This window comes from Spermophilus citellus (assembly GCF_964194105.1).
Source record: "Spermophilus citellus genome assembly, chromosome: 9".
In the NCBI taxonomy this organism is placed as follows: domain Eukaryota; kingdom Metazoa; phylum Chordata; class Mammalia; order Rodentia; family Sciuridae; genus Spermophilus; species Spermophilus citellus.
The window spans coordinates 122,584,591-122,611,448 of NC_138191.1; the positions used below are offsets into that span (position 1 = coordinate 122,584,591).

The 26,858-nt window shown below is 44.6% G+C and overlaps 1 long non-coding RNA gene across 5 annotated transcripts in view; it reads right to left on the reverse strand.

The window, feature by feature from the left end:
* Positions 1 to 23,427, reverse strand: part of LOC308656321 — a 90,137-nt gene extending 66,710 nt beyond the window's left edge. For all 5 annotated transcript variants that reach the window (XR_014023695.1, XR_014023696.1, XR_014023697.1 and 2 more), the window contains exons 1-4: positions 23,393 to 23,427; positions 20,977 to 21,406; positions 17,819 to 17,997; positions 3,322 to 3,473 (exon numbers count right to left, since the gene is read on the reverse strand). This is a non-coding gene — a long non-coding RNA (uncharacterized lncRNA). The remainder of the gene's footprint in view (positions 1 to 3,321; positions 3,474 to 17,818; positions 17,998 to 20,976; positions 21,407 to 23,392) is intronic.
* Positions 23,428 to 26,858: the final 3,431 nt, after the last annotated feature.

A 26,858-nucleotide genomic window follows, 5' to 3' on the forward strand; every position in this document is an offset into this window, starting at 1 on the left:
GCCCACCCTCGGAGTTGAATGGCCCCCAGGAGAGTCCCTCCATCTCTCTCTCTAATCTGCAAAGTCAGAGATATTGTCTTTCAGCCGGGGCGCATGGCCATCCAGATCATGGCTTCTAACCTTTCAGGACCTCTGCGAATCTCTTCCTGCATGGGTGGGGTCCGCGCAGTCTGCTGGGAGGATTCCACCCGGCGGTATGGCGGATCTGTCCTGTCCCTCTTTCTCCCGGCCCCTCCACCCACCTGTCCTCTCCACCCCTGGCCGTCTCCCCTCCCGGGAGGGGGGGAAATGCTCCCACGGGCGTGGGGGACAGGCGGACGGAATCGGGGGTGAGGTCGGCGGGGGACCGCCCCTCCTCCCCCTACTCAGCCGGCAACGGGCTGCCACCGGGCGCATTTGCACCACAGCGGATCGGGCGGGGTTGGCGGGGGACTGCCCCCCCCTCTGTCCGCCCGGCGAGCAAAAAACAAGCAGCTCAGGGGGCACCCGGCCCTCTCCCTCCCTCATGGGGGTAAAAGGGACCGGTTCCCCAAACCCCCCAAGTGTTACAGCCCTCCCTGGCCACAGTGATCACCAAATCCTGGGGCCGAAGAAGCGAAATGCAGTCCAAGGCAGGTGACAAATTCCATCTAAGGCTAAATACTGAGACTAGGGAAGCAATGTTTTCTTTCCCTCCGGTAACCTGCTTGAGTGCAAATAGAGATGCCTGCTGGGGATTTAACAACTTTGACATCTCGCTTTGACTTTTCTCAAAGCCCTGTCCTCATTATTAAATTGGTGTTAATTGGCTTTGGGGGATGGGAACCAAATTTTCAGTCACAAATTTTAACACTCTCGAGGAGACTTCTAAGGAGTCCCCACTCTGCTTTCTTGGGGAAGCCTAGCACTCGAAACAACTGCAAGCAGAGGATGAGCTTTTTGGGAGCTGGCTACTAAAAAGTTAGAAAAAAAAATGCCTAGTGCCTAAGGTCAAACCAAACTGGAGGAGCTGATCCTGAGGGTGAAAGATAAGATTAAGGGACTCCCAGCAGCTGCCAGAGCCATTTAGCTCTGGGGAGTTCCCTGGGTCCTTATCTGCATCTTAAGGATTACACCACCTTTGTTTACTTAAAAAGAAGGGACACTGAAACACTGAATGCAGTAAAGCCAGTCACACTGAGACCCTTAATTTTATATATTCTTATCTGGTTGTCTGATTGTTTCTTAAAGATAATCTAGGTTAAATGTGTGTCTAAAAAAAATAATTTTTTTATTGTAACAATCTGGTATCTGAATGGGTTTCTAAAGTATTACACTATCTTGCAGTTAAAAGTTGGGTTTAAGCAATTGTTTAGTTTGATTTCAGATAGTTCATGCTAGAAAACATAAATACTTGGGAAAAAAAATTAAAGAGTTTCAATTTTGAACTAGGTAGCCTAAGGAGATTTCACTAGGTATACAGTGCATTGATTTGGGCAAGGATAGTAAATTATGATTTGGTATCTGTTTCTCTCAGTGTGTAAAATTTAGAAAAAAAGTGTTAAATTAAAATGTTGGTCTGGCTTATTAAAATAACATTAGATAATTAAATAGCAACAGTCTTAGAAATTTTTAAAGCTTAATTTCAGATATGCATGGTAGTGTGTAGTTCTTTTTTTAAAAAATTTTCAGGCAAATTTAATGTAACTTAATGCTACTTTAGAAACTTCAGAACAAGCAAAGTGGCTTAGAGGTCCTAAAGAAATTTCTTCTGATGGTAGAGATCCTATTTCCAGTTTTATGTAAGCAAGTTTTTCTAGTGTAAAAGGATATAAAATTTTGGGAATTGCTTCTTAAATTTGTATCTTTCTCTGACGCTTCGCCGGACCCTTACAATATAAAGCTTATCCAATGATCACTTGGTTACCAGTCTTTAGAATCATAATGGGAGTGTGGAAACTTGGCTGCACCCTCAGTATTTAGGCAAGCATTTCAAAAACTATGTTTCTCCATCTCTGCAACAAAATGCAAATATCTGAAACTGCCTAACCAAGATGATGACAAAAGTCAGCTCATTAACCTTAAGACATTCTCAAACAGCTGGCTGGCCAGGCAAGGTCCCCCGCTTGAACTTAACCACAGAAATAGGCCTAGGTCACAAAATCTTGAAGCTGTGATTGGTAATGCTGCACTCCCAGCAGCTTGGGAGGCTGATGCAGGAGGATCATGAATTCAAAGCCAGCCTCAGCAAACCTGACCCATCTCACTGAGTTGTCTCACTGAGGCAACCAGAAGAGGTTGGCGATTATATGAAAATGGACAGTTGCCCAGACTGCAGACCAAGACCGTTTCTCAGGTTTCTTCCACGGATGGACTCAGTCCTGCAAACTTGATGCAAAATTGACAAAGGATTCAACAGATCTAAAAAGCATTTGAGAGCTGGGGGTGTGGCTCGGTGGTAAAGCAAGCTAGCCTAGCACAGGCAAGACCCTGGTTCAATCCCCAGCACACAAAAAGAAAAAATATTTAAAACCCTAAAAGGTATGTAATTTGTGAAATGTGTAGCAAACAGAAAAAGTAAAAAAGAAAGAAAAATTAAATCTGGTATCAACTAAAGTAGCTGTCAATTAGGGAATGGTTGACTAATTATAGTGTACTCAGAATATGGAATATTACAATGATAGAAAAAGAACAAAGTAGATCTCTATGTTCTACATTTAATGAATTATATTTAAACCCAAGAATCTTATATATAAAGAAGCCTTTCCCCTTTCATTTCAAAATCTATTAGATATACAAAATTAAAAACTTAAAAAAAACAAAAACTTCAGTAAAAAAGAATGTCAACCCTTCCCTCCACCAACAGGCATTAGCTCCAGTGCATGGTCATTGTGACCTGTGCACATACACAAAGTTCTTTACTCTTCTGTGAACCTCATAACCGTCAGTGAGCATAAAGCCAAAGAGAAGCCTAAACGTGCCAACAAGGTAAACAATTATGTTTAAAAAGATGAGCCTAGAAATAAAATTTACTTTGGAAGTGATGAGAAAACAAAGCACATTAACGTTGCATGAGTAGTGCGGGGGGGGGGGGGGGGGGACTGTCATAGTTGGATACAGTTTTATTTAAAAAGTCTTTTTTTTTCTTTTTTTTTTAAGAGAGAGAGAGAGAATCTTTTAATATTTATCTTTCAGTTATCGGCAGACACAACATCTTTGTTTGTATGTGGTGCTGAGGCTCGAACCCGGGCCGCATGCATGCCAGATGAGCGCGCTACCACTTGAGCCACATCCCCAGCCCCTGGATACAGTTTTAAAGGACAAAAGATAAATAAAACATACAACACAGGAAAAGAACTGTACCTCTCCTGTTGGTGCAGAACCTGTTTCCCTCTGGTAACTGCAGTTTCTCCAGGGTTGATTCTAAAGAAAGGAGCTGGCAATCCCGCTAGCTGCACATCTAGAACTCGGAGATTCACTGCTTCTTTTACAACTATTGCTGAAGTGTCATTTACCTGCAGAAAATACACAGGTCATAAGTAAACAGTTTAGTGAGACTTAACAAATACATACCGCAGTAAAGCAATGAAGGAAACCCAAACAAGATTAGGATTATTTAAAAACAAACCAGAACTTTCATGCCACTTGCCAGTCAATCCCCTTTGGAGGGGGCCTCTGCTCTGATTTTTACGGTTATATACAGCTGGCCCTCCTCATCCATAGGTCCCCCGTGTGCAGATTCAACCAATTGTGGATTGAAAATATTTGAAAAATAAAATTGCATATACACTGAACATGTACTAATTATTTTTCTTGTCATTATTCCCTAAACCATACAATATAACTACGATTTACATAGTGCTTACATTGTGTTGTGTGTTATAAGTAACCTAGAGATGACTTAAAATATTCTAGAGGATGTGAGGAGGTCGTGTGCAAATACGACACCATTTTATATAAAGGACTAGATTTTGGTGTCTGCATGGGGTCATGGTGTTATGCTCGAATTCGGGACCCCCAAAAGACCACCAGAGACCAAGATCGATGTAAGCAGCAAAGAGGCGTTTATTGCAAGCTAGCTCGGTCCTCCATGCACACACAGCAACTGGTGAAGCTGAGAGGCCTGAGTCCAGGGTTTGCAGCAGTTTTATACACTCTTTGGGGGAAGGCAGGGACTTCACATACATCATAGCATCTCTTAGCAAATCATCACACACCTTGGGAAAATCATAAAACAACTCCAAAACATGGTTAGCACATTCACTGGTGGGAACAAGTTGGGTAGGGGTGATTGGTTAGTACAAGAGGGGGATTCGTTTGAACTGATTGGTTTAGGCCACAAGGGGTGTACATGCTGAACTACATGGTTTCCCATGTAGTAATCAACCACCATAAACTACTGGGAGGGTCATCTGGCATCCCAGGTATTTTCCCTGTCTCATGCTGATTGGTGGCTGCTAGGGGGTTGCTATGGGTCCTTACCTAGTCTGACTGAGTCAGGGACACCTGGTGTAGCAGATCTCTCCTGTTATTTGTAGATAAACAACTCAGCAAGGTGGGTATGTGCCTAGGAGTGCTCTGTGGGTCTTTCCAAGGACGAGGGTCACATCCTTTCCTTGGACAGGCTTTGCTCTGAGGTAGAGGCTGGTTTTTCAATGGGTAAATCAATCCCCCATGGACAGGGGGAAAGGCAATACTTATTCCTACTCATTATTGAACTTCACATCAAAAAAATCATACTTTTTTATTTTGTTTTTCTCTCTGAATCCTAAATTCACTCTTTTTCTTTTGGTACTAAGAATTGAACACAGGGATGCTTAATCACTGAGCCACACCCCCAGCCCTTTTTTTTTTTTTTTTTTTTTGTATTTCATTTAGAGACAGGGTCTCCCTGAGTTGCTCAGGGCCTTGCTGAGTTGCTGAGGCTGGCTTTGAACCCGCATTCCTCCTGCCTTAGTCTCTGAGCTACTGGGATTACATACTTCAAAGGAATGGCCTTCAGGTCCTGTAGGAGATAGCATCTCAGAGGGACAAAGTTCAGATTCTCAACTGGAAACCCACTCACACAAGTTCTGAAGGAAGTCAGGGCCTCTTTTAGGTTCTGGTTAGGACCAGCCATCAATTCTTTTGACAACCTTGAGTTTTTCCAGACAGGAACTCAAAGTGGGGCTGGCTCTTCCCAGGGAAGAGCTGGAAGCTACCCCAAGGCCAAATCCTTAGTCCTTAGTTCTTAGTTCCTTCACTCTAGACCCCCATCCTTGGGCTACTGAACGTGCCCTGGCCACCTGCCTGTCTAAAGCCAACTTCTATTCTTGCCATGAGCTGCTGCCGCAGTCTGGCTGGGCACAAATAACCGAGCCACCACCAAGCACTTGTAGGTTCAAAATTGTAACTCTTTATTGCCAAACTCCACCAGCACTCCACACATGCTCCCCGGGAACTCTCTCCCATTCCACACGTGCACTCTCGGAAACCGAGAGAACTCAAGGGGGAACTCCAAAGTAGTGGGCGCCTGAGGCAGCAAGAGCCGCTGGACAGTAAAGGTCTAATATACAATTGAATACACAGCTTAACATAACCATTATCGGGGCTAGGGATGTGGCTCAAGCGGTAGCGCGCTCGCCTGGCATGCGTGCGGCCAGGGTTCGATCCTCAGCACCACATACCAACAAAGATGTGGTGTCCGCGGAGAACTGAAAAAATAAATAAATAAATATTGAAAAATTCTCTCTCTCTCTCTCTCTCTCTCTCTCTCTCTCTCTCTCTCTCTCTCTCTCCTCTCTCTTTATAAAAAAAAAAAAACATAACCATTATCATCTCAATGGCTCGCTGGCATCACCTCTCAACCACTCTCTTCTGGCAAAATGCCATGCGTCATCCCCGACTCCGCTGTGGCCCTCAACAAGCTGCCATCAGCATCTCCACCTGCTGCCAATTCTATGTCTGACTCTGCTCATCCCGTGGGCTGCTGGCAGGGGGGCTGGGTTGCCGCACGCGTTCGGCGAAATGGACCGAGTCCGGCGGGAGACGTCGGGATTAAAAAAGACACAGGAGTCCGAGGTCCTTCATCCAGGGGGAATCTGACTTTATTATCTCGGCTCATACTTATATATTTCTTTCAGATAGAATGGAAAGCCACTAGTAGGCGGGAGCAAGGAGGAGGGGAAAACAGGTGGTTCATGTCGACTCATAATGAGCCTTCAACCAGGAACCTTATCAGACCCAAGCAGGTCAGGGCGTCCCCACATGACCATTACAGGCTGAAATAATATGAAAACAGACACCACAAATCCTTCAAGGCCTTGTGAGCTCCTTCAAGGCCTTGTGAGCTGGCCTCTTTGACGTGCACAACAAGAAACCAGGGCTGGATCCAAGCCCTGGGGGCCGGGGGGAGTCCGTGCCAGCAGTTCCCCCTCTTTTGTTTGTTGCACATCAAAGGGAATCAAGTAGCCCCTGTCTTAGGTCGTTCACTGCCCTTACACTGCTTACCCGTCTTTGGGGAGGCCCCATTCCCCTGTCTTAGGTTGCAGTGCAAGCGTGAAAGTTGCCCCTCTCTGGGTACTACAAGATCAGCTTGTTGTTGCCAAGGCATTCGGTGGTATCTATTCAGCCAGTCATTATTAGGTCTTTAATTGGTTCCGGTTCAACAGGGCATAGAGTCAGAGGAGAGGAATAATAAAATAAAGAAGAAAGAGGGTGAAAGGAGGAAGGCATGAAACAGGGATCATTGTAGAAAAAATCATCTTCGAATCGGTAGGAGACAAACTTCAGCAAAATCATCCTTGGTTTGTAGGCATTGATAATGAACCTGTATTGGCTTAGAAGTCAGAATGTTAATTTGGTCTTTAATAAATTGTGTCAATCTCTTGACAAGGCAGGGGCCTACAGCAACTATAAGGAGGAGACCGAAAAGCGGTCCCATATTGTGAGTGGTGGCATCTGCTTTAGCATTGCCTTCCGCCAGAGGCCCAGGAAGCTCTGAATGTCCTCGGATATGTCCAATGAATAAAGGATCTCGTCTAGCCCAAACAAGAAGCTGAACGGTTTGTAATTGTTCCATGATAGTAGATTGCCTGCCAATATAAGGGGCTGTTTCAATAACTAAGGCTAAATTGGCAACATAGAGACTATCAGTATACACATTAAGTGGGGTAGAATTGTAAAGTTTAAGGGCCATAATTAGAGCCTCAACTTTTGATCTTTGGGCAGACAGTTTAGGAACAGGGTGTCGAATTACTTGAGATCCATCAAAAACAACAGCAAATCCCCCTTTTGCTCCGTCTGTATAAACAGTCTGAGCCCCCGGGATAGGTTCCCCTTTAATAATTTTAGGAAAAACAATAGGACATTTTTTAAGGCCTTCTAGAAGTTTATGTCGGGGAAAGTGATTATCAATTTGACCTTTGAAATTACAAAGAAAAAGACACCAAAGATCATGTTCTTGTTGTAATTTTAAAATCATATCCTGGGTATAAGGTTGAATGAGAATGTCAAAAGTTTTTCCAAACAGTGCATCACCCAAATATTTGGCTTTCCAGATCAGATTTATCACTAGTTCATAAAAGGGAGTTATCACCCGAGAGTTAGAAGCGGGTAGATGGACCCAATAGATGGGACCTGTTTGCCAAAACACTCCAGTAGGAGTTAATTTTGATGGCAGGATTATAAATGATAGGGGTATAGAATAATCTATCTGGGTAACCTGCATCTTTTGTGGGGCTGTTTTTATTAACCTGAGTGCCTTCAAGGCTTTTGGAGTAGGTTTTCACAGGGAGGTGGTTGAGGGGTCTCCTCTCAAAAGGTCATACAGGGGTTTAAGTTAGTAGTTCAATATACTTAATGTTTAATCAACAATGTGAATTTATTTACCAAAATTAATCTTTATCTTAAACAGTAAGAATTATAAGGCAATAAGGATCTTTCTTTAAAGAAATAAACTTACATTTTAATAGGTGTTTATCATATCAAAATATGGACAAAATTTTTGCTCACATTAGTATAGTTAAATTAGGAAAATAACCTGAAATACCCTTAAATTAATTATAGTCAGTTTAGTATATATAAATCTCTTTTTTAATTGTTCTAACTTTTTACATCATCTGTTTAGATACCAATATAAAAATCTTTCTCTCCCTTTTTTTTTTTTTTTTTTTTTTTTTTTTAGGAAAATGAATATAAAGACCTTGTTTTACCCAAAGATGATTTCTTTCTTCTTTTTGGGATCCATGTGTGCTTTTTCTTTGTTGAAGCATCTTTTTCTTAAAAAAAAAATATACTTTGGAACAATTTCTGAAAACCTTAGAATCTATAAACAAATTATTATACTTTGATAAGAAATATCAATGAAAATATAGTTAAAACCCTTAGATATTTTGTAGAAATAATTATAATAATTTATCATCTTATAAGTTTAAACAGTAACCTTGAGAATTAGAAACTACTTGATTGTATTTTCACTTAAAAGCAAATTTATAGTAAACACATTTATCTCAAATATCTGTAACTGAAAAGGCAGAGTATCTGATAAATGTAGATATAAAACATAAATTATGGGTTTCCTGTTGAAGAAAAACAATTAGGCAAATATATATTAACTAATCAATTAGGCATGTGCTAATTAATTTATAGATTAACAAATATAGGTTATCTAAATATATAAAAAATATATATATTAAGAATAAGAGCATAACATAATTGTATTAACTTTATGTAACCACGTGGCCTTAAAATATTTGGATCCATTTTAATTTATTTTTAACTAGGAGTGTACTCTTTTATGTGACGTCACTTGATGTAACTGAAATAAGATCCTTGAGTATACATTTTTATTTTTATAGTTAGCAATGAAAATAAGGATTTTTTGGTCATCACAGGAACTTTGCCGGCTTGTTCCTGTGGCGAGCAAATGCATCCTCATAACCTCCAAAATTAAAAGTAAAATATAAAGAAGCATATTTGATATCTCTCATCAATAGAACATTATTTAGTAACACAACTATAAAGAAAAAGTCAGGTTATTTAACTTAGAACTAGCTTAAATTTAGGACTGTAACATAGAAACTTGTACAATTAAATTTTGTCTGAAAAAGATATCTTTCGTTAGCATTTACAGGTAGGCATTTTTTTAAAAATACAGGCTCTGAGCAGCTCCGGTAGAAATCTGAAACACAGCAGTACAGGTTAGTGGCTGGAAGGTGGGACTAGAAGTCCTGTCTGAGTGACTGTGGAAGAACCAATCGGAAGCCCGCAAAAGTGTGGGAGGTAGGACCAGGAAGCCGCTCTTCCGGCCAGGCACCCCATGGTTACCATGGTGATGCAAACAACATGGAGTCCGCTGCCCATTTTCAGGGCAAAAGTTCCCCAAGTTTTCTTAGCCGATTGCATTTTGTTTGATTTCGTCTGTATTTTTCCCCGCCTGGCCAAGATCTTACTGCGGTAGCAGCTTGTTCTGTCTCTGGACCGCCCCGTACACTCTGGCTTCCGGGGCCCAGGGCGGTCCCTTGTTCCCCGTTTCCCGGCTGCAGTGGGCGTCCCTGAGCATCAAACTTGGAGCGACACCTGCTGCTCCAATGATTCCCCTTGCCACATCGGGGACAGGGACCAGGTGTGCCTTCCCGACCCCGTCTATCCCCCTCGGGACAATTTCATTTAATATGTCCCTCTTTCCCACATCGGAAGCAGCCTTTGGGTTGGGCTCCTTTACCATTAAACCCTGACAATCCCGTTTTGAGGGTAACGGCCAAAACCTGTCCGGTAATATGAGCTCCATCAATATCCTTACAAGTTCGAATCATGTCATCAACACTCTTTGCTCCGGTAGATTTAATGGCACTTTGGCAATAGGAATTTGCATTTTCAAGAGCCAATTGTTTAATGACGGGCATGACTTGTTCCAAGTTAGGGAATATTTTTCCTGCTATCTGCATCAATCGGGCTATGGAGTCAGAATAAGGCTCAGAGGGTCCTTGAGTAATTTTTGAAATTTTTGTTTCAGCATTTGAAATAGGTAGAGCCTTCCAAGCCTGAACGGCTGCTGTAGCTATCTGAGCATAGACCCCAGGATCATAATTAATTTGTTGATTTATGATAGCATATTGTCCCGAGCCTGTTAACATTTCAAGGTTACGCCGTGGGAAGCCGGCGTCCTGATTGACTCGGGCTAGCTCGGGACACCTCTCTTGATTTTCACTTTTTCACAACAAAAAATCCCCTCAGGACAACACAGCCCTACAAAGCTGTTGCCAGTCACTAGGTGTCAGCTGATTGGCAGAGAAAGACTCGAGGAGAGTCAATGTAAAGGGGGCATGGAGTCTGTAATTAGTAATTGCCTCCTTTAGTTGTTTAATATCTTTAAAGGCTAAAGAAACATAAGGAGGGAGCGCAACAGGGATTGGGGCCATAGGTGCTTTAAATCTTGACTTCTTTATTCGACCCTCCAGTTCCTCTATCTCCCTTTCCAGTTCATCCTCTTGCCAGCTGTTACCAAGGAGCCCAGTTAGTAACTCCCTTATCTTAGAAATGTACTAGGCACTGTGAAGCCCAGCTCAAGGCCAGAGGCCTTGTTTACATATTTTTGTGAAAAACTAGTAAGGGAGTGTCTAGCGCCTGGAGTGCTGATCTTTTCAGACAGTAGCCAAATAAAACAGGGTAACATGAAAATAGGAAATTTATCTACATTGAACCTTTTTGTAGAGATTCTTTTGCTGAAAATCCTAAAATAAGCCATGGTGAATATTTTGGAGAAGGTCAGTTAAGACTTTTTTGTGGGCCTATTAGGGAGGGGGAAGATGAGAAGGCAGGGTTGAGAGCAGCTAGGGTGGATCTAAGAATGAAGAAGGAGATATGAAAGAATAATGGGAAAGGGGTAAGGACTCTGCCATTTGCTCTTCCTGGACCTGGTTAAGGACTTGTTCACATTTTGCAAGCTGTTCCTTAATCTTTATTTTATCTATTAACAAAACATTTTTAACCAGTCTCCAAAAGAGAAAGTGGCGATTGGGATACTTTCCGGACCTTGATCCCTCAACAATCTTTGTAAATCACATCTGACCTGATCCCAATCATTGTTATTAAGAAATCCCCCTGTCAGAAACCAAGGACATGCCTGGGCAATAACTTCAACGAATTCTGTTGCAGTTTTTGTTTTTATTCCTGTTCCTTGTGTGTTCAACAGCTCTCTGAGTTCGTTGGCCAGACGAACTTTAGCTGCTGAGTTACCCATGGTGCGCACCTCTTTTCCCCTTCTCTTATGGAAGGTCTCTTTTCCCCTTCTCTTATGGAAGGTCTCCAATTCTCCCCCTTCTCTTATGGAAGGTGAGTCCCGTCCGCTTACCTCCGCTTTCCGGTCTCGGTAGAACCTCCACCTGCCGCACGCGTTCGGCGAAATAGACCGAGTCCGGCGGGAGACGTCGGGATTAAAAAAGACACAGGAGTCCGAGGTCCTTCATCCAGGGGGAATCTGACTTTATTATCTCAGCTCATACTTATATATTTCTTTCAGATAGAATGGAAAGCCACTAGTAGGTGGGAGCAAGGAGGAGGGGAAAACAGGTGGTTCATGTCGACTCATAATGAGCCTTCAACCAGGAACCTTATTAGACCCAAGCAGGTCAGGGCGTCCCCACATGACCATTACAGGCTGAAATAATATGAAAACAGACACCACAAATCCTTCAAGGCCTTGTGAGCTCCTTCAAGGCCTTATGAGCTGGCCTCTTTGACGTGCACAACAAGAAACCAGGGCTGGATCCAAGCCCTGGGGGCCGGGGGGAGTCCGTGCCAGCACTGGGTTGCCTTCATTGCTTGGGTCCTGGTGCTACAGCTGCACTGGCTTTCACGCCCAGCATTGTCCTCCCCGAGTGCAACTGGGAGCCACCCCCAAGGGGTCTGGGTAACCACCACACCCTCTGCAGAGAGCCTCTGCTCACATCCCACCCAAGCGCCACACCCCCCACCCCCCACTCCCCACCCTCCTTCAGAGCCCAGTTGGGCAAGTTCCTTCCCTCCCATTGTCCTCTCTCCCCCAGAACACAATCCTGCTGCAGCTGAGCTTCAAGGATCCATCTCCTGCCTGGGAAACTGGAACCCCAGGGGAGAGCCAAGTCCACATCCTTCACTCTGTGTGAATCAGCAGCTCTGGTTGGCAGGGGTGTCCCCCTATAGATTTGGTTCCCAAGTCCTTGCACCCTTTGGAGAAGCAGCTGGGCCTTGGAAGCCAACTTCCTCCAGAAGTGATGGCGAATCCAGGGCAACAAAGGGTCCATTCTTTGTTTCAAATAGACCTTGGAAATTTACAGCCGAGACCATATTTGTGGGGAAAGGGGGCTGGGTTGAGTTTTACAAGCTAAAGCCTGAAAGATTCAGGACATAAAGTTACAGTCCCAATGAATTCAGAAGAATGAGGGTTGAATAAGCTTGCTTGTGACCTCAGAATTGAGACAGGAAAGGGCAGGGAGCTTGGGTCTTGATCACTGAAAAGGAGTCCCGCTCCCGGCCATTCCCTGGCCAGTTTCAGAGAATAAGAACGACAAGAAAACACTTAAAGGCTCACAGAGGGTCCAAGAGCAGAGAAAACCAGATGTGCCAGGAGGCCCCTGGAGTTCCAGCTTTGGGCCACTCCATGCATGGGCCTCATTGAAGGCCCTGGGTTCATGTGTGTTTGTGTGTGTGTGGTGTGTGTGTGTGAGTGTGTGTGTGTATTACTGAGGACCGAATCCAGAACTGGTAGCACTGAGGTACATCCCCAGCTCTTTTCTTTTCTTTTCTTTTTTTTTTTTTTTTTGAGACAGGGTCTCACTAAGTTGCTTAGGGCCTCACGAAATTGCTGAGGCTGGCCTCAAACTTGCAATCCTCCTGGCTCAGCCTCCTGAATCCCTGGGATTTCAGATGTGTGTCAGAGTGCCCAGCAACAGTTTTTTTACTTTTTATTTATTTACTTACTTATTTATTTATTTTTTGGAGAAGTCCCTCAGAATGGCATACACTTTAGGATCTGTCCTTGAAAAGTCCCAGGGCCTCAGAGAAGCCCAGGATGCTGCCCTGCTATGCACAGAAGCCCAGGCTAGCTTGTGGAAAATAAGACCATGTGGGGCAAAAACTCATCCCAGCCGAGGCTCCTAACAGCCTCTGTGTGTGTGTGTGTGTGTGTGATCCCAGGCAAGACCAGCAGAAGAGCCGCCCTGCCCGCTGTGCATGGCTGACGCACAGAATCCTGAGCAAATAAAGTAGTTGCTGTCATAAGCCACCATTGAGAGGGCCTTATTGTACAGAAGTAGATAACTGATGCAAAGAATAAGTCACTTTATTCACTCAAGATAATGTTCACTGGGAAAGAGAAATGAAGATGGCAGAACACCTCCCCTCCCCCAACCCCCCCCCAAAAAAAAATATATTTTGCCATCAGGATTATTTTGAGTTAAAAGGTAGTTGCAAAGAACAGGCGCAGGAAGGGCTCTCTGACCTTTTTTTCCTTCCTGAAAGCAGATGGAGCTCCCCGTGTGAAAGTGGCCCCCCACACAACATTCCAGAAGGAAAGAAATATTCTTATCACCAGAAACAGGGAGTTGGGGCTGGGAGAAATCTGTACAAACAGACCTCATCAAGCCAACCTTAATCTCACTTCTCCCATCACACCATAGCTCGGGCCTTTTTCCTCGTCATACTTTTTACAATTCCTCTTTGTTGAATTTAGGATATCACTACTTCTTGGAATCCTCATTTTCATGTAGGGACTTCTGTGTCCACAGGAGGATCTGAAGGCTTTTCTGCTGTTAAATTGTCTACATCAATTTAAATTTCAGGCCTTGTCAGAGACCCTGAGAAGGTTACGTTTTTGCAGAAGCACATTACGGGATCATTTCTATAGCATGAGTCTCATGTTTGTAAAGATGGGTAACGTGACAAAGGCTTTGCATATACAGAGAAAAATCTGAAAGGTCCCACAATCGACTGAATAGGAGGTGGAAAGGGAACCATGAAGAAGGAGACACGCTTTCCATGTGTTTGAATGTTTACAGATGTGCGTTACATTCACAAAACAATTTCAGTCAGCACTTGGCTGTGTACCAGGCGCTGTGCTGGGGACTAGGATCAAAACTGAGCCAGGCCTTTTCACCAAGATGGCACCAAAAACCAAGAAGAAATCTCCTGGGACTCCCAAGGCCAAAGCGAAAGCAAAGGCTTTGAAGGCCAAAGAGGCAGTGTTGAAAGTCCTCCTCAACCACAAAAAGATCTGCATGTCATCCCTCTTCTGGTGGTCCAAGATACTGTGGCTCTGGAGGCAGCCCAAGTACCCTCAGAAAAGCACCCCCAAGAGAAACAAGCTTGATCACTAGGCCATCCTCAAGATCCCCCTGACTGCCAGGCATGGCGGTGCACACCTGTAATCCCAGCAGCTCAAGAGGCTGAGGCAGGAGGATTGCAAGTTCAAAGCTAGTCTCAGCAATTTAGGGAGGCCCTAAGCAACTTAGTGAGACCCTGTCTCAAAAAATAAAAAGTGCTGAGAATATGGCTCAATGGTTAAGTGCCCTAGGTTCAATCCCTGGTACCAAAAAAAAAAAAAAAAAAAGATCAGCCGTAAGAAGACAGAAGACAAAACCCACATGTGTTTGCTGCAGATGTCAAAGCCAACAAGCAGCACATCAGACAGGCTGTGAAGAAGCTGAATGACATTGAAGTGGCCCATTGGCCTGATAGAGGTTCAAGTGGCTGCTGATCATGAAGGTTTAGATGTCTCCAGCAAACTTGAGATAATCCAAACTGAGCCCAGCTGTCTAATTCTAAATACACTCTTTTTAACCATTAAAACAAAAAAGTAATAATAGGCATTGTCCCTGTCCTCAGAGAGCTCCCAGTCTATCAGTGACAAGCACGAAACAGGCCATCCACATGACCAATGGCTCTGAAAGCCATCTGAGCAGGGGACTGAGAAGGAGCAAATAGAAAAATCCAGAGGCAGGACATATGGAAGAAGTTCACAGAGGAGACTTGGAAAATATGTAGATGCTGCAAGGGTCCGGCGAAACGTTGGAGGAGAGACCACACGAGACTAGCTCCATGCAATGGCAAGAGGGATTTATTAGGGATCCGTTCCAGTGCACTAGGGCTCTGTGCTCACTCAAGAAGGGAGAGCAGCCCAGAGCAGAGGTCAAGCAGAGCTTAAGTACACTTTTTGGAGAGGGTGGGGGGCTTTGCATACATCAGAACAAATCATCATAAGGCGCGGGAAAATTGAACAACAATTCTGATACATGATTAGTCCATTCATTGGCGGGAACAGTTTGGGCAGGGGTGATTGGTCACTTCTAAGTGGGGTACACATTCAAACTGATTGGTTCTGGGGCCTATATGCTTACGTGCTATGCTACCTGGAACCCTTAGCTATTAAACAACCAGGGAATCAATGGAGATATTTACTGGGCAGTTCCCGCATTGTCCTAACAACTTTACAGAGATTACAGGTTCAGGGGGATAGCAGGGGAATTGTAACAATAGACTTTTTCAATTCTAACAATGGTCTTTTACTTTTTAGCCCAGGCCTTGTAATCTAGAAGCTTTACAATGCCCTAGTCTTTTACACTTTAACTCAAGATTTTGCAGCTTAGAAATTTTACCTTTACAATGCCAGTTAACAAAATAGACAGAACCAGGGGCTGAAGGGGTGGCACTGTCCCTCTTTGGTCCTCATTTCTTCCTCTCTAAGGGATGAAGGACTTGGCCTAACCTATCTGGGGCCACTTCCAGTTCTAAAGCCTTGGACCACACCGTCACCATCTCCTCTCTCCCTGTTCATGTGGCTTATTTGTCAAACGGTGAAAATTATAAAACTAACACCGTACCCAGAGGGAGCTCAATGGACAGACTGTGCTTCAGCACCAGGGACATCAATGAGCCTTTCCACCGCCACCACCACCCGCCACCCCATAGTAGAGATGCAACCCAGGAGTGCGCTACCACTGAGCTGCACCCCAGCCCTTTTTGTCTTATTCTGAGACAAGGTCTTGCTAAATTGCCCAGGTTGGCCTTGAACTTGAGATCTTCCTGTTCATCCTCCCTGAAATTATAAGCTTGTGCCGCGACACACGGGTTGGTTGGGAATTTTAATTTCTTAAGCAGACTTTGGCAGACTGGGAAAGCTGTTAGATTCAAAATGGAGTCACCTGTGTCAAGCCCTAACCAAACAGAGCTGGCAAAGACCAGGAAGAGAGGTTCCCTTACACCTGATTTGCCCGTTAACAGGAGCTGTCACGAGAGACAGCGGGTTGTTTGTACAGGGCATCTGCCTGTCACTGCCTCACAATCCCGACCTAACAAAACAGTAGGTTTTAAGATTCTACGTTTTACCTAGTGATGGCCCACACTTAGGGAACTTTTCTCTTTCCCAGTAAAATTCCATGACCTTTATTCTCCAGGCATACTTACTGTAGGCCAGCCCAGGTTACAGATGTTTCCCAAATTTCAATTTCATTTTCGCATTTTATTTCCAGATCAAACTTCCTTTATTGAATATATTTTTCTTGGATGTCCTCAAGGCACATACAGGTCAGGGTCTTACCCCAGCACCGGGGACAAGTCCCCTTCACTCCAAGAGTGAGATAATAGAGGACACTGCGATCCAGAAACTGAGTTCAAATCCATATCTGGCTGTGTGACTTTGTGCAGATCAATTGTGTGTGTGTGTGTGTGTGTGTGTGTGTGTGTGTGTGTGTGTTGCCAACCCCTCAGTCTCCCCTCCAGTGCTGTTGCCCTTTCTCCTGAAGAGCAGCCTCTTGAATAGACAATCCAAAAAACTCTTTTCTGTCTCAAATATTGAAGGAAGAGCAGAGACCTCACCAAGTGTTTGTGAGGATTCAATGAGATGAGCATATCCAATGAAGAGTGGCAGGCAGAAGAGGCCACCCTGAATGGCATGCGCCACTCTCACACAGGACCATTTCCAGCTGAGGGCCACTGAGCAGTGGCAGTCGCAGAAAAGCTCTCTGCCCTCCCCTATAGGCCTAAAAGCAGCCTAAACTTACATAGGCTCTTCCTTTCCTCTCCACTTGTGAGGCTAAAGCTAACCACTGATATCACTCCAGACTCTTATGGGTCCAGAGGCAGAATCCACGGAAAATGTACACAACAAACAATAACCTCACCTTCCCTGGGCTCCCCCACAGGGCTCCCTTCCTACAAAATTCTTTTCCTTTGTCTGGTCTCATTTTTCTCTAAGGCCAGTCCTAATTGCCCCTCTGAGTCACTCCCCTGGGGAGCTCCAGTGGGGTACCCAAGGCTCATGCTAATGAACTTGTTGGGTTTTTCTCTTGTTAATCTGTCTTTTGTTATTCTAATTCATGCATTTGCTTCCTTTCTCTTGGACCAGAGTGGATAAATGAAAGTGAGGAGTAGAACAGACCAGCCAGCCACCCTAGAAACTTGTTGATCCTGGGAAACTGTTCCTGAAAGCTCAGTCCTTGTCCCCAGTGCCAATCCTATAACAAGGGCAGGGCTTTGATAAAAAGGAAAGAGAAGTTTTATTGCTTTGCTAGCAGAGGAGAAACACAGGGGACTCCTGTCCCAGAAGCTGTGATTCTCCCCATCACTCCCCAACACAGGGCTTTGAAAAGCTTATCCCTCCCCCAACAACCATGTTCCTCCCCCCACTAGATCCCCCTGAAATTAGAGAGGGGAAGATTAGGGAGGAGAGATCAGGGAAGAGGAGAGGAAGAAGAGAAACAAACATGTCCATTTCAGAGCAACAAGGGCTATGTTCAAAGCATGAGGGGACTGGTTATCCATTTCCCCAAAGTCTCCTTGATTCCCCGTGATCTAACCATGGCCCTGAGCACGACTTCTTGTGGCCAGGGCCCCACCTGACTCTTACCTCACCTGTTTCCATAGCTACCAGTAGGCGCTCGGGTCTTTCCCAAAGAGGCAGGCAAGTGCTCACTGGTAAAGGACCCCACTCTCCTTGTTGCCTTGAAACTAGTAGTTCCAGTCCCTCCAAAACCAGTTGCAGCCAGGCACGGTGGTATGCACCTGTCACCCCAGCAACTCAGGAGCCTGGAAGCAAGAAGATGGTAAATTCGAGACAAGCCTAAGTACTTCAACCAGACCCTGTCTCAGAATAAAAACATAAAAAGGACTGGGGATGTGGCTCAGTAATAAAGCACCCCTGGGTTCAACCTCTGGTACCCCCCCCCTCAAAAAATTGCAAAGTTGACCAAGTTATGCTAGGTGCATGTATGTACCACAATGCATTTCAATTATATATATAACTATAATGCATCAATTAAATATAAATAAATAAATAGAAGACCATGAGAGTAAAGAAAGGGGATGGAGGAGAAAGGTGAGGAGGGAAAGTGGTAGTACTGGGAACTGAACTGGAGAAATGCACATGTTATATGCATTTATGACTATGTCAAAATGAGCCCCACTATCATGTATAATTATAATGCACTATAAAATTTTTTAAAGAAAAAAACAATTGCAATCAATGCTGCCTTTGAACAGGGTGTTCTGCAGTTTCTTATAAAATTAAACATACCATATGACCCAGCCATTCTATTCCTGGTATAACCCAAGAGAAATGAAAAGATATGCTGACACAGAGATTTACATCCAAATGTACAGAGCAACTTTACTTCTCTCAAAGGACAAAATTGCAACTGTTTAGTTTAAGGATCTGAATGGACTTTATTTTCAATTCTATATGCAGGTAACATCTTTTTCCAGAAAACAGTGTAATCGTTCCAATAAGCTGAGCAGGAGGTTGGGCTGTAGACAGAAAGGACTGAAGAAAGTACCGACAAAGAACAAAAAATCAGATTGGTCGTTACTTTCCTTTTCAGGCAGGGACAGGGAGACAGAGCTACAGAAACACAACTTTTTAATTAACATTAGGTTACATCAGATTATCTTTTGGTATAAGGATTAAGGCAGAGAGAACTTCATTATGGCACCAATTGAAATTGCCCTGTTTTGGAAATTGGGTTATTATCTCTCTAATCCTGATTTCTCAGAAGCAGCTTGGTTTCAGTTTAGTGGAACTTGTCTACAAATGACTCCATTTTTATTTTTAGCCCAGTCTGCTGGGGCTTAGTCCCAAACAATGGCCTCCTGTCATTTTTATTTAACATTTGTAATAACCAAACCTGGAAATAGCCCAAATGCCCATCAATAAAAGAACAAGGAAAAACACTTTGGTTGCTCCCTAGTGGACCCAGACATAAAAAGGAATGAACTAAAGGCTGGGGATGTGGCCTAGTGGTAGAGCTCTTGCCTCACATGCTCCAGGCCCTGGGTTCAATCCCCCTACCCCCAGAAAAAAAAAAAAAAAAAAAACAAGAAGAAAAAGGAATGCACTGCTCCTATAAGCAGCCACACAGACGAATCTCAAAAACACGCCAAGCAAAAGAAGCACGTCCAGAAGGGCACATACTAGATGGTTCCATTTGTGTGAACTTCTAGAAAAGTTGAAACTAACCTGTGATGACAGATGACAGATCAGGGTTTGCCTGGGAGTGGGGGAGGGTGGGAGAGGGTGGGGGAGGGGGGTGAGCCCTAAAATTAACAGGAATAATGGGGCACCTGATGGGAAATGGTGCTGAGAGCCATTGCCAAGTAGGAATGACGCATCGAAATTTCCTTGCCAGCGTACCCCATGTTGCTTAGAGGAAGGACTCGTGGAAATGGACTTGTCTTGGACATTTGCAGTGACATTGCATGTATGTTTGAGAAAGGTGACCCTGCTCAAGGACCAGGGTGGATCTGGGTTTAAGGAGGATCCTACTGGATTAGGGCAGATCAGGTTTTAGGGAGTATCCCGCTCCTTGGGTTTAGGGTGTTCCCGGTTTAGAACAATCTGGGTTTAGGGCGGTTCCAGGTTTAAGGTTATTCCTGCTGGGAATAGGGCGTATCCTGCGGCCTGAGTTCCTGTTGAGTTCTCGTGGAATTCAGAAAGTATTTGGGATTCAAAGCCTGGTGGAGTACGTGAATTTTGCGGGCAGAACTTGGATTTCCCCAGAACGTGTTGGTAGAGGGCCGTGTGAGTTCAGGAATAAAGAATTGCTGTTTGAATCTACAAAGCTGTGAGTGGCTCGTGATTCTGTGCCCAGCCAGACTGCGGCAAAATGGAAAGGCCACATACCTTGAGGGTAGTGGTCGGTCCCCACATTATGCGTTGTCAGAACTCATTGAACTTTGCAGTTAAAGAGGGTGTTTGACTGGAGGCCTGCATCAAGGAAGTTGAGCTTTTTGAAAAATGTTTTTTTAACAGGCTCTCTTCTGCAAGCTCTGAATATAACAACCAAAATATAACCACTGAAAGAAGGTCCCCCCATCTAAGCAAAACCATCTCTGGTCCTAAAACGGAGGCAGTGAGGGCAGGCAGGAGCATGATTCCCAGAACTTTTCTGACCCAGACTGCAGTTTGTGCAAATGTGAAGCCAGAGAGGTGGAGGGGTGTCCCATCCTTGTTGTCTCACTAGGCCAGGGCTGGTCCTCCAGCAGGCTAAAACTATTTCAGGCCCAAGGGCAACATCTTTGAGAAGTATCTGGAAAGAGTTGGGAGATCACCATGGCAACCAGGCCCAGGCCTGGCAGGGTTCCAAGGCACACAAATAAAGCCGCTGGAATGTGGTGCAGGGCTCAGGGTGAAGTGACTAGAAAAACTGCCAAGTTTCCATGAAAACCAACAGTGAAGCCTCAGCTCCTGCAACGTGTAGTAGGGAAGCTCTGGTCCTCATGGGGTGGGCCCGAGGTCAACACAGCACGTTCCTGGACACACAGAGCACACCTCGGGGTGCCACACACGTGTGCATATGCGCACACATGCACAATCCCTGTCAGAGGACGGTGGCACTGCTTCTGGAAAATGAGGTTTGATCTGAGGGTATAGCTCAGTGGTAGGGCACTTGCCTAGCATGCACAAGGCCCTGGGTTTGATTCCCCAAGACAGGAGAGAGAGAGGGAGAGAGAGACTGACTCTCTTGTTGAAATGAGAGCACTTGCTTGAAAGTTGATAACTCCAGTGCCCACCCGTCAGTTCCTAGTAACTCCAGGCAAGTTTCTGAAGGAGTTATCCACAAGGGCCACCCCCACACCTCCTCCATGTCTTTCTTGCTCCAGGGTCATCTTCTTCACAAGACCTTCCATGACCACCTTCAACCACATTGCAGCCTTCCCTTAACTCCCTAATTCCTGCTCAGCTTAATTTTTTTTAAGGCACTTAGCACCACCTCACATGCTCCACATCTTGACTTTTTTACCTTGTTTATTGCTCTATTGCCTTCGGCTCTACCAGGGCTGTGATTTTTGTCTGTTTCATTCACGGTCCGCTGAAGCTCTTAGAACAGCACCTGGGGGCTGGGGATGTGGCTCAAGCGGTAGCGCGCTCGCCTGGCATGCGTGCGGCCCGGGTTCGATCCTCAGCACCACATACCAACAAAGATGTTGTGTCCGCCGAGAACTAAAAAATAAATATTAAAAATTCTCTCTCTCTCTCTCTCTCTCCTCTATCACTCTCTCTTTTTTAAAAAAAAAAAGAAAGAAAGAAAGAAATATTCTGTCTCCCTCTCTCTCTGTCCTCTCTCTCTCTCTCTTTAAAAAAAAATTCTCTCTTCTCTATCTTTAAAAAAAAAAAAAAAAAAAAGAACAGCACCTGGCATATAGTAGCTGCTCAAGGAATATTGTTGAGTGAATGCATACACTTCTCTGAACATCCACTTTCCCATTGGTAGAATGGGAATAGTTCCACCCTCACAGGCTTCATATGAGGATCAAAGAAGATTCTATGGGTCAAATGCCCAGCCCATAGCTGGGGCCCTAATGTCATTTCTGGTTTTAGCCTTAATCATGAGCAGACCCCTCATTCTCTCTCTTGAGCACCTTGGTCCACATTCCAGAGCATGATTTGCCTGGGATCTTACCTTCTACCTGGGTAGAGGGTCTAACTGAACCCTAACCCTAAGTCCTACAAAACCACTGGATATTAAAGACAATTAAGTTAGATAGTCAGTCCACAGAAAAACTTCCTGTCTCCAAATATTTTTTAGGACACCGAGTAAAATTGATTTTTCATTAATAGAAAGCCAGGTCTTCAAAAATGTAAAGAAGAGCTGGCGTGGTGGGGTGCACACGCCTGTAATCCCAGCAACGTGGGAGGCTGAGGCAGAAGGATTGCAAGTTCAAGTCCAGTCTGAGCAATTCAGCAAAATCGTATCTTGAAATAAAAATCAAAAGGGCCTAGGGTGTAGCTCAGTGGTAGAGCACCCCTGGGTTCAATCCCCAGTACTGCAAAAAGAAAAAAAAAAAGGTAAAGATTCAAACAAGCAGGAAATGTTCAAGCCATAAAAGGAGAGCATAGGTACTTCTTGTATCCTGAACATGGCCGGGTGGTGTGGTGGGCACCACACAGGTCTTAAGTCATTTTATTCTGTATCCACCTTGTAAGGAAGGATCTTAAAAATGAAGAAACTGGGCAGGGGTTGTAACTCAGTGGTAGAGCGCTTGCCTAGCATGTGTGAGGCCCTGAGCTTAATCCTCAGCACCATATAATTAATTAATTAAAGTATTAAAAAAAAAATGAAAAGAAACTGCTGGGTGTGATGGCCCACACCTGTAATCCCAGCAGCTCAGGAGGCTGAGGCAGGAGGATCACAAGTTCAAAGCCAGCCTCAGTAAAAGCAAGGTGCTAAGCAACTCAGTGAGACGTGTAAAAATAGGGCTGGGGATATGGTTCCATTATCAAATGTCCCTCAGTTCAATCCCTGGTAACTGCCCCCCCCCAAAAAAAAAGTAATAAAGGAACAGAGGTTGAGAGATTCATAAACTGGCCTGAGGTCTCCCCACATTAAGTGGGGAGCTTGGGTATATTCTACAGGCAATTCTAAAAATAAAAAAGCAACTGAAGGTGAGAATGTGGGATCTACCAAGGAAGGAAGTTAATCAGGGAAGCTACAGAGAGGGGCTGACACTTGAGCTGGGCCTGCTGAGTGCTCTGGGCCTGTTTCTGTCTCCTGTCTGCAGAGGTTATCCCAGGCTTTGGGTCTAACACATGACAGCAAATAGCACTTTCTGCCCAGACAAGTTTTCCACCCCGTCACATTTCCACAGGGCATTCCTTTGGGATCCTTGCATTTTATTTTTAGCCTTTTACACAGTCCCGTGGCCCGAGTTTGGCATGTTCTGGCAATTGCTACTTTCGAAGGGGCAGGAGCCTCCAGCACCACCTTTAGGAAGAGATTCTGGAAGTCTCCTGAGAACATGAATCGACAATGTCCAAGTTCATGACTGTACCTAGCAGGATGGCGGGGTCAGCGTGGACCAGCACTTATGTTCAGAGGCTTCGCACAGGGAGCCTGATCAGCCAAGGGTTACCGACACCACAGAGACCACAAATGCTGCAAATCCAGCCCTTTCCCCTCCCCCTAGATGGCCACTGTCACACACTCACCTGCAGGCTACATCTGACCTCTTGAAGTCTCACCTGCTGCGAATGAACAAGAGAAACCCTGGGGCAGAAGTCAGAAAACATGAATTTTGGCCTGGTGCTACCATAGACTTCCTATAAACTCTAAGTTATGTTAACCTCTCTTGGCCTCAGTTCCCTTATCTAATAAATGTAGAGGAAGGATAGATTCAAAAACCAGGATTTCTAAGTCCTTAGTTATTCCCCTGAAAGAAAACAGCTTAGAGAGGTTTCCAACTATTTTCGATAGAAAAAATAAATTAATTTCTCTGATAAATCCACAAAGATTAATTTCATAGATTGTGGTCAATCACAAGGGTACACTAGTATTCCCAGGTATTCAATCTTTTTTTTTTTTTTTTTTGACACTGGGAATTAAACCCAGGGATGATTTACTACTGAACTGCATTCTCACCAAACTACATCCCTGGCCCTTTTTATTTATTTATTTTTTTTTAATTTTGAGACAGATTCTTGTTAAGTTGCTGAGGTAGGCCTTAAATTTGTGATTCTCCTGCCTCAGCCTCCCCAGTTGCTGGGATTACAGGTGTGCATCCTGTGCCCCAGATATTCGAGAGACAGGAGGATCACAAGTTTGAGGGCATCCTGAGCAACCGTTTCAAAATAACATTTTTTTTAAAGGGCTGGATGTAATCCCAAAGGTTTAGGAGGCAAGAGGATCTCAAGGTCACGGTCAGCCCCAGCAACTTAGTGAGCTCCTGTCTCAAAATAAAATATAAATGGGCTGGGGATGTGGCTCAAGCGGTAGCGCGCTCGCCTGGCATGCGTGCGGCCCGGGTTCGATCCTCAGCACCACATACCAACAAAGATGTTGTGTCCGCCGAGAACTAAAAATAAATATTAAAAATTCTCTCTCTCTCTCTCTCTCTCTCTCTCTCTCTCTCTCTCCCCCCCCCCCTCTCACTCTCTCTTTAAAAATAAAAATAAAAAATAAAATATAAAAAGGGCTGGGGATGTGGCTTAGTGGTAAAGCACTTGTAAATCCCTGGGTTCAATCCCCAATAAACAAACAAAAAAAGAAAAAGAATGAAAAGAAAAGAATGAATAAATAACTTGTGTTTGATGGTGAAGATCTTTCAAAATGTGAAACCGGTAGAGGATGCTATAGTTTGGATCTTGAATGTGCCCCAAAGCTTCATATGTTGAAGACTTGGTCCCCAGGATGATCGGTAGATGGCAGGGCTGAGCGGGGGCCCTTAGGTCACTGAGGACTTGCCCTTGAAGCACACTGTAGGACCAGGCTTCTTCCTCTTCCTGTTTTGTTTCCTGGCCAGGAGTGAAGAGTTTTGCTCTGCCATGACTTCCCACCATGATGTGCTGTGCTGCCTGACAAGGCCCAAAGCAACAGCCCAACTGATCACGTACTGAACCCTCCAAAACTGTGAGCCAAAATAAACCTTTCTTCTTTATAAGTCAATTGTCTCAGGAATCTGTCATAGTGAGGGAAAGGTGGCTAACACAGAGGAGAAGATGACAAAAAGAGACAGCCTTCTGTTTTCCTCAATGGATCAAGCACCCGAAATGCGCCAGTCACAAGGAGGCACCGATGTCACATACTAAAATGACCCAGCCCCTTCCTGTGGGCAGCTCACAGACTAGGGAGGCAGACAGACGAGCATCACAGTAAGTGGCATCTCTCCTCTGAAGGGGCAAGAGCCAGGCTTTACAAAAGCATTCAGCATGGGCACTATGTGAGGAGTTGGGGACAGCTTCTTGGGAGAAGGAACATCTCCCAAGTGGAAATTAAAGCCAGAGGTCAGCCAGTAGGAACAATGGGGCATTGCAGTCATTGAGAGTACCAGAAAAATCTAGGACAGGGTGAAGCCGTAAGGGCACAGAGGGGGCGTGTGTATGGGGTAAGAGGCTTCAGAATCCATCTTGGGGTACTGAGAGGCCCCTGGAAGGTGGGTACACAGGGGAGTAACTGGAGCTTAAGAAAACTGCTGGAGAATGAATGGAAAGGAAACAACCCAGGAAGCGGGAAGACCATTCTAGAGGCTCTTGCAGGATCACAAGAGCCTGGCGACCAGGGAGAGAGCCAGTGGATTAGAGAGTGCTGCTCTCCTTGGGCTGCAGTAACCGAATGCCACAAACCAGGCACCTTAAAACAACAGAAAGGTATCTGCTCCCTGTTCCAGAGGTTACAGTTCCCAAGTCAAGGTGTCAACAGGGCACCTAGGGACTCTGGGTAGGATCTTTCCTCCCCTCTGTGTAGCTTCTGGTGGGAGCCATGGTCCCTGCATCCACATTCACTCCAGTGTTGCCCCTGTGGGCACACGGCCTTCTCGCGGTCTTCACGTGTCTGATACAGGCACACTGGATTTTAGGTCCACCCTGCTCCAGTATTGCTGTCAGACCGTTCGAGCTATGGTAACAAAATACCATAGAGACTGGGCTGCTTATAAACACAGGAATTTATTTCTCAGGCTGAGAAGTTCAAGATCAAGGCATCAACAGATTTGATGTCTGCTGAGGGTCCGTCTTCTCATAGGCAGCACCTCGCCACTGTGTCCTCAGTGGAGGAGGGGCCTCTTTAGAAGAGCACTCACCCTTTCAAGAGGGCTCCACTCCCACCACCCAGTGACCTCCTAAGGTCATCACCTCACGGGGGATGTCAACATATGAATTTGGGGAGTATAAACGTTCAGAAAATAACGATGACTTCATCTTAACCAATTACATCAGCAATTAGAATTGTTTGTGAGATACTGGGGGGGGGGGGTTAGGATTTCAACGTAAAAATTGGGAACCAAAATTCACCTCATAACAGAAAGATTTAAGAAATAGTATCAAGAAGACTCAGAGATTGGTTATGTATGAGGGGAGGGACGATTAAAGACTAGAGGTCAACATTCCCAGAAACTCGAAGCTGATGTGTCATTTGGCCACCTCTAACTTCAAAGGAGGCTGAGAAACACATTATTTTTAGCTTCTTAGAGAAGACACTCTCCAATTTCTGAGTAGATGAAGGTCAAACACACTGACCGGGAAACATCAGAAGAGAAGGAGATTTCAAGGAGATGCATCTTGGATGTGGATCAACTTAGGAATTTGTTCAGTTGCAAAAACTAAAGACCCTTGGGGCTGGGGCTGGGACTCAGCGGTAGCACGCTTGCCGGGCATGTGTGAGGCACTGGGTTCAATTCTCAGCACTGCATATAAATAAATAAAATGAAAATCTATCAACAACAAAAATTTTTTTTAAAAAAGCCCAAGAAAAGACTGAAACAGATATGGACTGACACATGCATCTCCAAAATTTCAGCGTTTGACGTTCTTTTTTTTTCAATATATTTATTTTATTTTTTTTTAGTTATAGGTGGACACAATACCTTCATTTTATTTTTATGTGGTGCTGAGGATTGAATCCAGTGCCTCACGCATGCTAGGCAAGCATACTAGGTGAGCACTGTACCTCTGAGCCACAACC